This window comes from Pan paniscus, chromosome 3 (genome assembly GCF_029289425.2).
Source record: "Pan paniscus chromosome 3, NHGRI_mPanPan1-v2.0_pri, whole genome shotgun sequence".
NCBI lineage: Eukaryota > Metazoa > Chordata > Mammalia > Primates > Hominidae > Pan > Pan paniscus.
In genome coordinates, this window is record NC_073252.2 from 111,263,405 (window position 1) to 111,277,236 (window position 13,832).

The window sequence follows — 13,832 nt, forward strand, 5'->3', positions numbered from 1 at the left end:
TAAGATTTTTACATCATGAATTAAAGTGTCTAGTGGACTGCAGTATTCACTTCAATGCTAAATGTTGTGTTGTGTGTTGTGTGTGTGTGTTTGACAGAGACCTAACTAGGAAGTGAATAATTCTGGCTTATTTTAAGTTAAAAGGAGGTACATGTCACTACTGGATTCTAAATTATATATAAATTCCTTTTTCTACATCCTGGTATATATTGAACCCAGTTATGTTTACTTTATAGACCACTGAAATTAATAAATCTTTCAAAAACAACTTTTCAAAAACTGAGCCTGGTATCTTATCCTCAAACTTACTGTACTCCCTAATTCCTACCTGCTGATTTCCTCACCAATGTGCCATTCCAACCCAACTGTTTCCCGTTCCTCATCTTTCCCCCTCTCCAGCCCAGCACTCCTCTCTTTGTTCACCTTCTGCATCCAGATTACATGAGCTCGGATCACCTTGTGGTACTTAACAGAGTTGTCATAACAGCCTTCTTACTAGATTCTGTCTTCAGTCTTGTCCACTTTGATCAATTCTCCACATAATGCCTTAAGCAATAAATAAAATAAAAATAAGATTACAACACTTCCTTCCTCCCCAAACTTCTATGGCTACCCTATATGGCTACCAATTCCCAGATCAGTGAGGTGGTTGTTTCAAAATCACCTGCAGGCTTTTGCAAAGGGTACAGGATTTCCCTCCTTCTTCTTCAGAGTCACTGGCATAAAGAGCATTGTCACTGATGTCAATATTTCTCATATTTTAGGGGAGTGTGTCTCTTACCATGAAAACATGTTGAGAGCTACTTGATGTTGGGAAAGGCATTCTGCTGTGGCCCTGAGCAGTCCTGCAGATACTTTTGGGAATAACAAGAATGAAAGACTTTGGGATTGCTTTTTATCTGGGCTATTTCTCAGGGTGGTGCTCGCAGTGAGCAACCTTGAGGGATTAGGCGATATCTCCCTCTAGCTACAAAGCAGGCCTGTATGAATCCCCCAAGGTCAGTGTTCTTCTTTAACACAACTCACATGTATGGGCATCCGTCATTGGTCCTTTGTGTCAACCCTGTTAGATATGGGGGAAGAAAGGGATAGGGAACTGGTATAAGCAACAGGCTGACACTTGGCTACTGCTTTTGCTCTGAATTACAACGTCCTTTGTTTCTCACCCAGAAGACTTGTGTCTTCTACTAGCATTATGAAACAGTAATGGTTTAGTTTTTAACTCTTTGGTAAGATAAAATCTCAAGAACTTTACATAGTTCTTAACACTGACCTGTGGAATAGACCCAAATTACTGTATTCCAATATGTAAAATCTTCGTATGTTGTGTCTACATTCCTCCATCTTATTTTTCATTATGAATCATTTTATCTGATTTTTTTTTGTGTTCTTTTGGACAAATAATTTGAACTTTAGATACATTAGTTACCTTAAGAAAGAAAGAACATTCAAACTCCCATATGGATATATGGACTTATTCTATAAAATACTTATGAAGTTGAATATGAAATATTTATTTATTTTTATTTTATTTTATTTTTTATTATACTTTAAGTTCTAGGGTACATGTGCACAACATGCAGGTTTGTTACATATGTATACATGCGCCATGTTGGTGTGCTGCACCCATTAACTCGTCATTTACATTAGGTATATCTCCTGACGCTATCCCTCGCTCCTCCCCCCACCCCACAACAGGCCCTGGGTGTGTGATGTTCCCTTTCCTGTGTCCAAGTGTTCTCATTGTTCAATTCCCACTTATGAGTGAGAACATGTGGTGTTTGGTTTTTTGTCCTTGAGATAGTTTGCTGAGACTGATGGTTTCCAGCTTCATCTGTGTCCCTACAAAGGACATGAACTCATCCTTTTTTATGGCTGCATAGTATTCCATGGTGTATATGTGCCACATTTTCTTAATCCAGTCTATCATTGATGGACATTTGGGTTGGTTCCAAGTCTTTGCTATTGTGAATAGTGCAGAATATGAAATATTTAATACTTTTCATGTAAACTTAGGTTTCCAGGCTGGAGTGCGGTGGCGCGATCTTGGCTCACTGCAGGCTTCGTCCCCCGGGGTTCACGCCATTCTCCTGCCTCAGCCTCCTGAGTAGCTGGGACTACAGGCGCCCGCCACCACGCCCGGCTAATTTTTTGTATTTTTAGTAGAGACGGGGTTTCACCATGTTAGCCAGGATGGTCTCAATCTCCTGACCTCGTGATCAGCCCGCCTCAGCCTCCCAAAGTCCTGGGATTACAGGCATGAGCCACCGCACCTGGCCAAACTTAGGTTTCTTTAAGTAAATTAAATGCACTCCCTAAATGTCAATTTGTTAACTTTCTAAATTTGCAATACGCTAGAGAATAGACAATGAAACTATTCGTTCATTTAGGTAAACTTACCATAAATAATGCCAAAAAAGAGAACCTAAGGAAAAGAAAGCTCATTTCAAACCAAGTCTACTTCACACTGAAGTATAACAAATACATTAATTGTATGAAAGGTCTTAGGGTTATTTTGAGAAAGAATAATCTCTCAACAGTAAATACTCAATTCTTATCATATTTATAGACCATCTTAGCTTCTTGAGTTAGCTTTTTCTTATAGTGGCCAGCCATCCACTAACATGTCACTATAAAAGGAAAGAACATTTATTTCTGTGAGAAGGCAACATGATCTCATGAAGCCCACACAAAATTTAGAGCCCACAGGTTCAAATTCAAGTTTCATCTCTACTTTGAAGAAGTCAGTTCACTTTAGAAAGTGACATTTTTCTAACTTGTAAAACAGGATAAAAACAATACATTCAATGCTTATACCCCTGGGTTGCAATGTAAGTTAAATTATGAAATGTAAAAGGAGTTTCTAAGGTACATGTGTTCTAATTACAATTACTGTATATAATTCACCAAGAATTATACAAATTAAAATTGACTTACACTCAAAATATGAGGTTGATTCTCTTCAATTCCCTGACTCGCCAGGTATAAAGTAAATGCAAGGCCAGGTGTGGTGGCTCACACCTCTAATCCTAGCACTTTGGGATTACAGTGGGAGGCTGAGGCAGGAGGATTGCTTGAGCCCAGGAGTTCCAGGCTGCAGTTAGCTATGATCGTGTCACTGCGCTTCAGCCTGAGTGGGTGACAGAGTAAGACCCTGTCTCTTAAAAAAATAAATAAATAAAACAGGCCGGGCGCAGTGGCTCACACCTGTAATACCAGCACTTTGGGAGGCCAGGAGGCGGGTGGATTGCCTGAGATCAGGAGTTCGAGACCAGTCTGGTCAACATGGTGAAACCCCGTCTGTACTAAAGATACAAAAAAATTAGCCGGGCGTGGCAGCAGGCACCTGTAATTCCAGCTACTTGGGAGGCTGAGGTGGGGGAATTGCTTGAACTAGGGAAGTGGAGGTTGCAGTGAGCCAAGATTGCGCCACTGCACTCTAGCCTGCGCAACAGAGTGAGACTCTGTCTCAAAAAAAAAAAAAAAAATTCCCCCAAAGTAAATGCAGTCTCATGCTGGTTCTGTATTTTTATTAATACTATTCAAGGCAGTATATTAATTAAATAAAGATTAGGGAAATACAGTGACTAATGTTACCTGCTTAGCTACTATGTATTAGATTTTGTGCTGGGGCTTTACATGTGATGTCTTATCAGTCAACTGAGATGAAATATTGTGAGATAGGGATTAGTTCAAGTTTACAAATGTAGAAACTGGGCCCACAGTGGTTAAGTGACATTCCCAGGGCCACATGGATCTGTCTGTGTCCCATGTCCAAGCTTTTTTCTGCTGCAGGATATCTTTTTGAGTAGCTATTTGGAGCTGCCCTTCAAAGTAATACAGTGGTGATGTCCTTTATCTTAAAGCTCAAAACTTATTTTTAATCTACTACTGCTAATATAAAAATAACTTTATTCATAGGTGGTTACAGGATCTTTTAAGTCAAAGAGCACCACCACCAGGATTTCTACTAAAACTCAAATACAATATAGAACAGGAAATGATTTCTAAATACCCAGGAAAGTAAAAGAGACAACTATTCAGCCAAACTATTGCTATTTCTAAGTATACAATATTCAAAGCTAATATGGCATATGAAAGAAGAAAAGAAAATGTATCCTCTAGTTTGCTGCTAAGCCTGAGTTTCTAGGGAGCATTACAATATGTAATGTAGAAACCAGGACTTTCTGTACTCTGTTGCATTTCTCAATGAAAGGCAATCTGGGCTGCACCAGCTTTCCAAAAATATCACATGTGTTGGCGTGCTAAGATTCCTTAAACTGAAATTTGAATCAATGTTTTTTCTTTATAAAATTGGTTTCACAACTACCATGAGAAGTTTAAAATGTAATTCCCAAATACTATTTTGCTTTTAATTATTTAAATGATATGGGGAAAATTCATAAATTTGGCACATGAAAATACTCTAAAAGAATGTCAAGTTTTCATTTTTCTTTTTTAAATGATTACAAAATGGTTAACTTTTATTTTCTTTAAAAGATTACACCAGTCATCTTTTTACCGTATTATCTCTTGTACATTTAGAAGAGAAAATAAATCTTAGCGTTCAATTTATTTCTGAAACTCATAAAGACTTACTTTCTTACCTATTCCCTATTTAGTAATTCTGCGTAACTTAATACTGTTACAAACAAGATTAACATGTGGACATTAAAAATAAACTGTATAGTATTTTAATAAAAGTTTGTAGCCAGTTACAAGTCAATAAAAACCTCAGTAGTTTCAGAAAGTTTCATCATGTATACAATTTATTAGTTTCACTATAGTGACTTCAAAATGAAAGACTATCACTTAGCATTTATTTAATACAATCCTGGATATGATACCAGTGATTAACAGGTCTTAAAATGCCCTGAATTTTGGCCTTGGCCTTTTACCATTGGAGTTTAAAGGTGCACAATTATCAGTTAAATCCTGTGTTTCCTTTTTTATAAACAGAAGGCAAGGTCGAAGCACCATTTTCAAAACAATATTAATGTTCCTCAAATAGCAGACCTTTAGCAACAAGAAGATACACTCAACAATGACTTTAGCATATGCTCACACAGTATGACTCAGACCATGAAGCATATTTGGAAGTCACATTAACAATGTGGATGCTGGAAACCAAATTCTAGTTTTCCCCACTTACCAGCTGAGTGACCCTCGGCAGTCAGCTTCTGCAGGCCTGAGTTTTCTCAACTGGAGTGAGCATAACAACACTGAAGTTTTAGGGTTGTTTTGATGATTAAGTGAAATGTTTGCAAAATGCTTGGCAGAGCAAGTACTCAATAAATACTAGTGAAAATGATGCTTATTATAATAATGTAATTTTTTAATATTGATTCTCAACCTAAGCTTTAGCAAAAGTAGCACTGATTCGCACAAGCAGGACAGAACATAAAAGGTATTGCCATAGCCTGTATCACCAAATAGAAAAAAATTATGATTAGTAGCAATTTGGTAAAGTTACTATTTATCTGGGTTGCATTAAACTGAAATATTTATCTGGAACTAAAATCTTTTTCACAAATGCCATTTGGGTTCATCTGGTTTAGACTTCTCTTTAAAAATACTAAAAACAATTCTATTAGCCTGGGACCTTATAAAAACAACAAAAATGAATAGGGGAGAATTAAATTCATGGAATTAATGGAACATGGAATGAGCTATATACAGTTTTCTAACCAGTTAAATTAGGCACAAATATATATGCAAAAATATAACTATATAGCTAAATGCTTATTATTGACCCCTCATTTAGAAGAAGCAAAAGGTGATGTTTCCATCTGGTTCTGGTTATGTGGTTTTGGATTCTGTGCCATCCTGTAATCTCTTTCGATGCATCAGTGCTGGTCCTTGCTCTATACTGGGTAGTGCTGATTCAGGTTAGAATTGAGTAACACCTGTCTAATATTTTGAGTACTTAGAAATTTTAGTTTACTTGTTGATATTTGCTCAATGTAAAGTAAATCCAGTAGAGAGTTTTCATCAACTACTTGCCCCCAGCTCTAAAAAATTCATTCTGTTTACAATTAGACAGGTTTATGAAGATTTTGAAATGTGACTCTTCTTTCATTTTAAAAATGCTGGGAGTAGCTTCATGCAAATTATTTCTATGACTGTCTTATTAAGTACTCTCCGCAGTGGTTTAGATCGGAACAGAACACTTTATAATCTAGAAATTCTCTTGAACACTCTCTTTCTATGGCTAAGCGACATGGATTTTAATACCTGACTCCAAGCAGCCACTCCACTCTTCCTAGCTCATCTCAGATAGTAGAATCGCAGCATTTTTTTCTGCCAGTCTGAACTCAGGCACGCTATTTGTTCATCTACTTACTCAAACATGTATTGTGTGTTTACTCAGTGGCAGGCTCTGTCCTAGGTGCTGGGGATGGAGCAGTGCAGAGAGAAAAAAACTCTGCTCTCATAAAGCTCACAATCTACAACCTGAGAGAAGAAAAGGCAGTAAGTGATATGGAGGAAAATACAGCAGGGGAGAAGGAGAGAGGGGTGGAATGGGAGCGGTGTGTCACTTTAGAGGGGATGGACAGAAGAAAACCTAAAGAAATTGAGCAAGGAGGCCGTGTATGCTGTGGAGGGAGCACACTTTAGAAGAAGGCTTGACAGGTGAGAGAACCGCACAGAAGGAGCATGCTGGCATGTTCAAGGGCCAGCAAGGAAGCAAGCCTGCCTGGAGTAGAATGAGGGAGGGGAAGCGTAGGAGGAGGTTGGGGAGAGCAGAAAGCAGCATCGGGTCATGTAAGGCCTTGTGGGCTATTTTAAGAACTTTGGCTTTAATTCCGAATGAGCAGAGAAGTGATTAGAGGGTTTTTAGTGGGAGAGTGACATACGCTGACAAGTCTTAATAGTAAGGCTCAGGCTGAAAGGGAACAAGGGCAGAAGCAGGGAACACTTTTGTGATACTTTAGGTGAGAAGTGTGAGGTGTTTTACAGTAGAACAACAGGTAGGAGAATTGGTGAGAAGTGGCTGGTTTCTAGATACATTTCAAAAATACAGCTGATTTTGTTGATGGAGTTAATGTAGGATGAAGGCAAAAGAGGAATTAAGCATGAGGGTTGAGGTCACAATGGAAAGAATGAGAGCTGAAGTTTTATTAACTGAGACGGGGAAGACTGTGTGAGGAGCAGGTTTGAGGGAATACTCAGCAGGTCAGTTTTGAACATGTTAAGTTTGATTTGTTTGTGTGATATCCAAGATATTCAGTAGGCAGTTGGATATATGAATTTTCTACGGTCCAGAAAAAAGATTTTGGCCTGAAGTATACATTTTGGCATACCCAGTGTATAGATAGTATTCAAAACCGTGGTACTGCATGAGGTCACCAAAAGAGAGAGAGTTTATGAAAAATAGAATAGGTTCAGGGGCTTGACCCTGGAGTACTACAATATTTAGAGGTCAGGAAGAGGAGAAGCCATCAAGGAGAATGGGAAAGAGTGTCCAGGGATGTAGGAGGAAAACCTGAAGTGGTGATTTCTTAGAAGCCGAGTGAAAACATTATTTTCAGATAGATGAAATGATAAACTCTGTAAAATGCTGTTGATCCAATAAGCTGAGGAACTGAACAACAGCCTTAGTAATGTGATGGAAACTGGTGACTTGATCATAGCAATTTTGGTGGAGTGGAGGCGTGAAAGCTGGACTGGAGCTCATTCAATGGATGACGGGCAGACCAAGGACTGCTTCAAGGGCTATAAAAGAAAGAAGAGAATGAGAAAAGTAGCTGGAAGAGGAAGTGGAATCAAGAAGGCTTTCTTTGTAATAGGAAAGAAATAATAGCTTTGTTTTGTTGATGGAAAAATATCAACAGGGAAGGAAAAATAAATAATTTGAGAGAGAGAGAGAGATGGGAGAATTACTGGATGGTGTCCTTGAGTTGATGAGAAGTGGGGATGGAGCTTGGTGCACAAGTGGAGGGACTGGCTTTTGCTAGAATCGTGGATAGTTCAGGAAAAGGAAAGATGTATGGGCAGAGGAGCAGGAAGTGGTGTGGGTGCCGTGCTGGGAGCTGGTTGTGGGGTGGAAGTTCTAATTGCTTCTGTTTTTTTCAGCGAAATATGATTCTAGGTTATCAGCTGAGAGTAAAGATAGGAGAGGAGGGGATGGAGGTGGAGGAGGGAGAAGGTGTGAAATAATAATCCAGGAGAGTGGGAGAGATAGCAATTGAGGGTAAGACAGTATGATTGGCAGGCAGCATGAAGGGTCTGCTTGAGCATCATGATCAGGAATTTAAAGTGAGTGGAGGTGGCATGTGTGTGTGTTCTTCTGCAGCTACATTCAGACATGGGATCACATGGAGAGTTATATATAGCCAGGAATGTGGTTTAGCTAAACACATATGGCAGAACTAGAGAAACACAAGGGAACTGAGGATGCATATAAGGTAATGAATAAAATAACGATAAAGACTATGCATAGGATTCATGCCAAGTGAGGAGATAAGTGGGCACCGTGAAAAGATGAATATGCTCTAACTATTAAGGATTGAAGGATTTCTGGAGTTGGATGAGTAGATTAGCAAGAGAGTAAGTGGTGTTCAGAGGGTTGGATGCTTAAAATTGAAATACTAGAGGAAGTTTATAATTATTGGAAAGGAAAATGTCTAGAATGTGACCATGGAAGTGAGCGGATAAGGTAGAGAAAAGAAGGAATCATTGAGGAATTCAAGAACCTGAACACCTGGAGTTTTGGAAGAGTCACCTGTGTATATGTAGGAGAAAGTGGCAGTGAGCTAGAAGCTAAAATCTTCAAGGGACAAGGAATGGCATCAAGAGGATACAGGCTGATGACATCAGGAGGTTTAAAAAAAGGAGGAAGAAAAATAGTTTAAAAGAGTGGTGAGAAGCAAGAAGCAAAATATAGCTCCCCCAAGTTCGGTGATTAATAGGAATACGAGATCCAAAGACACTGCTTCCCTGAAGTCTACTCAAGTGAAGTATGCATCACTTGAGTAGACTTCAGGAAAGCAGTGTCTTTGGATTCTAGTTAGAGCAAGAAGCTTAAAAGGGATATTTAGAGAACAGATTTAGCCCAGAGTATTTGCTAATGACTACACCCATGCATTCTAAAGGATCAGTGTGGGAGTTTTGGGGAAAGGGAAGTGATAGGAGACAGAATCAGAAAAGGAGGTATACAGAAGTGGAGAGGGACAAGATTTGCAGGGATGATGGTGGAGTTGGTGACTATCATAAACAGGGATAGAGGACATGATAAGTTTAGCCCTGACAGTCCCAAGCAGATAGCAATTGTGACGTTGTGGAGACTGTCTGGAGAAAGAAGTTGGGGGAATCTCTCCAGGAGTCTGTAGAGTTCAGGAGTCCCATCTTGATTTTTGCTGTTGGAGACAAAGAGAGGAAAGATCTTAATGCAAATATGTACTCGCTGCAATTCTTCCAGTATGCACTACAAACACAGGTGGTGTGTGAGATGAGGTGAAGCTGCCATTCCTGCCTAGTCATTTTTCTCCTGGTTATTTTCTTTGTGCCTTTAAGAATCATCCAGCCCTTTTGCAGTAGCTGAGATTTTGCCAACTGATGTTCTCATATTCTGTTTTTTTGCTGATCATTAATTCTTTTATTATTATTATTATACTTTAAGTTCTGTGATACATGTGCAGAACGTGCAGGTTTGTTATATAGGTATATACTTGCCATGGTGGTTTGCTGCACCCATCAACCCATCATCTACATTAGGTATTTCTCCTAATGCTATCCCTCCCCTAGCCTCCCACTCCCCAACAGGCCCCGGTGTATGATGTTTCCCTCCGTGTGCCCATATATTCTCATTGTTCAGCTCCCACTTATGAGTGAGATGCAGTGTTTGGTTGTCTGTTCCTGTGTTAATTTGCTGAGAATGATGGTTTCCAGCTTCATCCATGTCCCTGCAAAGGACATGAACTCATCCTTTTTTATGGCTGCATAGTATTCCATGGTGTATATGTGCCATATTTTCTTAATCCAGTCTATCATTGATGGGCATTTGGGTTGGTTCCAAGTCTTTGCTATTGTGAATAGTGCTGCAATAAACATACATGTGCATGTGTCTTTATAGTAGAATGATTTATAATCCTTTGGGTGTATACCCAGTAATGGGATTGCTGGGTCAAATGGTTTGGTTCTAGATCCGGTTCTAGATCCTTGAGGAATTGCCACTCTGTCTTCCACAATGGTTGAGCTAATTTACACTCCCACCAATACTGTAAAAGTGCTCCTATTTCTCCAAATCCTCTCCAGCATCTGTTGTTTCCTGACTTTTTAGTGATAGCCATTCTAACTGGTGTGAGATGGTATCTCATTGTGGTTTTGATTTGCATTTCTTTAATGACCAGTGATAATAAGCTTTTTTTCATATGTTTGTTGGCCACATAAATGTCTTCTTTTGAGAAGTGTCTGTTCATATCCTTTGCCCACTTTTTGATGGCATTGTTTTTTTCTTGTAAATTTGTTTAAGTTTCTTGTAGATTCTGGATATTAGCCTTTTGTCAGATGAACAGATTGCAAATTATTTCCCCATTCTGTAGGTTGCCTATTTACTCTGATGAAAGTTTCTTTCACTGTGCAGAAGCTCTTTAGTTTAATTAGATCCTATTTGTCAATTTTGGCTGTTGTTGGCATTGCTTTTAGTGTTTTAGTCATGAAGTCTTTGTCCATGCCTATGTCCTGAATGGTATTGCCTAGGTTTTCTTCTAGGGTTCTTATGGTTTTAGGTCTTATATTTAAATTTTTAATCCATCTTGAGTTGATTTTTGATAAGGTGTAAGGAAGGGGTTCAGTTTCAGTTTTCTGCATATGGCTAGCCAGTTTTCCCAACACCATGTGTTAAATAGGGAAGGCACAGCTTGAGCAGACTTAAATGTTCCTGCCTGCCAGCTCTGAAGAGAGCAGTGGATCTCCCAGCACAGCCCTCGAGCTCTGCTAAGGGACAGACTGCCTCCTCAAGTGGGTCCCTGACTCCCATGCCTCTTGACTGGGAGACACCTTACAGCAGGAGCTGACAGACACCTCATACAGGAGAGCTCTGGCTGGCATCTGGCAGGTGCCCCTCTGGGATCAACCTTCCAGAGGAAGGAACAGGCAGGAATCTTTGCTGTTCTGCAGCCTCTGCTGGTGATACCCAGGCAAACAATCTGGAGTGGACCTCCAGCAAATTCCAGCAGACCTGCAGCAGAGGGGCCTGACTGTTAGAAGGAAAACTAACAAACAGAAGGGAATAGCATCAACATCAACAAAAAGGTCGTCCACACAAAAACCCCATTTGAAGGTCAGCAACATCAAAGACCAAAGATAGGTAAATCCATGAAGATGAAGAAAATCCAGGGCAAAAAGGCTGAAAAAAGATTTTAAACAGTCTTTTCTTCCCTCTGTAGAGGTTTCCCAGTACTTTCCCACCCATCCCTCCCTGCCCTCCTGGATATCTTCCCGTCTCTCTCTCTCTCTCACTCACTCTCTCTCTCTGTATTGATGATTGCAAAGAAGTAAACAAATCCTACGATCTCTAGTCTTTTCAAGGCCTCTTCTCTTATGGAATACATAGAAGAAAAGAAAAAGGAAACCTTATTTTAAAATGGCAACTTCTTCAAATTGGGGATTCTCTTCTTATAAAAAAGGGAATTTGCGTAGAAGAGAATTCGTCAGAATTAAGCAGTGGTTGTCAGATTGATGTGGGCATGATCAGAGCAACTGTCTGTGAATGAAGCTGCATATGTGCAAGTGTAGAGCCTCATGTGGCAGTTGTTTTTAGTCCCCATACTCTGTTCATTTTTTACCTTTTTACTCAGAAATGAAAGGTCTTCCGGGTAGGATAAAAGAGACCAAGATGCAGATGAGCAAGAGCCCATAAAGGCACACCTTGGGGCATAAGGACACTTCCCCATTCCACACCCCACCCCACCCCCTAAACTGTCATTACTTAAAAAAAAAAAGAAAGCTCTTTATGCAGGCTGGAGTGGGCAGAGGGGAAAGTTTGAAATAAATCCCTGCACCTTAGTGGGTATGCAGTCATTGCTGCAGTCAGTGAAGGCTGTTACTGCCCTTGGGAAAAAGAGAATTTGCAGTGTGATATTTCCTTTGAGGAATAAAGGAAGACAGCAACAGTGCCTATGGGAGTTAGAGGAGGGAAGCAGGCAGAGAAAACCATTTATCAGAAAGTTGAGAATATAGTTTCTCATCCAAAGTAACCATCAGAAGTTTTTCAAGAGATTTGTTGTTCAAGTTCCCTTGGAATTATAAGTCTGGATGCCAAACTAATGGTCACTTTGGCCCTTTTTAACAACTCTACTTTTAGTGAAATTTTTGCATCTTAAAAAAGGCACTAGTTTCTTATTAACCAATTGTGTCCCCAGCTAGCAATTTTGCAATATGCAGACAGGAAAGCAAGTCCGGCAAACTGGGAACTTGGAACTTTAGCAACACAGGAAATTTGAGGGGTTTACAAAGAAAAGCTCACAGAGTATACAAATATAAACAGGGTTAAAATTAAACTTACCAGGGAGAGACACTATCACTGGCTTACATGAACCTATTTCAAAGAATGATTTATAAACTAGAATTTAAGCTTCAGTGTCATATAACGACAGGAGCACAGTGTTGGAAAGAACAAGACCCAGAATTGACACATAATAGATATCCAATTAATATTTGATAAATGAATGATTGAGTGGACATTGGGCCAGCCACTTAAATCATTCTGAATCTCAAATTATCCATTAATGAAGTGGGAAGTAATAATACCTGTTATATCAAATAATAGTTTATTGTATGCCTATTACATCCTTATCACTGTGCTACAGTGTATGTGTTACATAGTGTGTGTGCATATATACATATGTACATATGTATAATCTTCACAACCTTCTCTACTTTAAAAGGAGATGATTGGGGCCTCAAATGATACATATGAAAATCAATTGTGTTGTGCACACTCATTTAAGAAACCAAATTATGGCTCTGATGGTTATATTTAGATAGAATTTGGTTAGCAAAGTTAGGCTAGCCACAAATGATTATTTCACCCACACAAGAGTAGCTGGATGGACAAATTCTGGACAAGTACTAACAAGTATATTCCTTTTGATTTTGGCTCTAAAGTTTCTAATTAATTGTTATAATTTCTTTTAGATAATTTATAGTCCTATGGGACACAGGAAAGCTTCTAATACTTAGGAAGGTTCTAGTCATGCCTCCTTAAGCATCCACTCTGCTTTCTAGATGGAAAGACCCACATAGTATCAGGTTCTATTTACAAACCAACTCTTAAGACAGCATTTCTTCTACTTATAGGGGGAAACTTCTTTTGGTCCCCTAAGAAAATACATCTGTGTGCCTCAGTTTGAGAAAAACTGCATCAAAATTTGAATGTTCTCTTTAAGTGATTCCTTGAAATCAACACAATCAGAAGCATGACCAAGAACAAAAAATTACTAAATGTTAATTAAATATGATTATCCAGATGACCCAGAATATGCTTCTATTAATGTGTTTCAGATTGGCACTAAAATAAACATGTAAAATTTAAAAATTGTCATTGAACTCTGAGATCCTTAATAACAAAGGCTATTTAAATTAAGTCCTTCCTTCAGAATCTAGTTTCCCCTTGTATGTGTTAATGGTAACCAATTTGGGCCTCAGAGAGTGAATGTCTCCTGATTTTGTTTCCAAAGATGGATATATTTATACCTGATTTGTTCATGCACTGACTTGCATTTGCTGACAAAATGTAGAGTACCTGGGTGAATTAAGCAAACTCCTATTTACCTTCATACTGTACACATTATTAATTAAGCCCATTTATTGTACAAACATTATTGAAG

The 13,832-nt window shown here is 39.0% G+C and overlaps 1 protein-coding gene across 50 annotated transcripts in view; it reads left to right on the plus strand.

The window, feature by feature from the left end:
• ANK2 (ankyrin 2) overlaps positions 1-13,832 on the plus strand; it is a 685,755-nt gene that overhangs the window by 477,891 nt on the left and 194,032 nt on the right. The gene's annotated exons all lie outside the window — the stretch shown is intronic.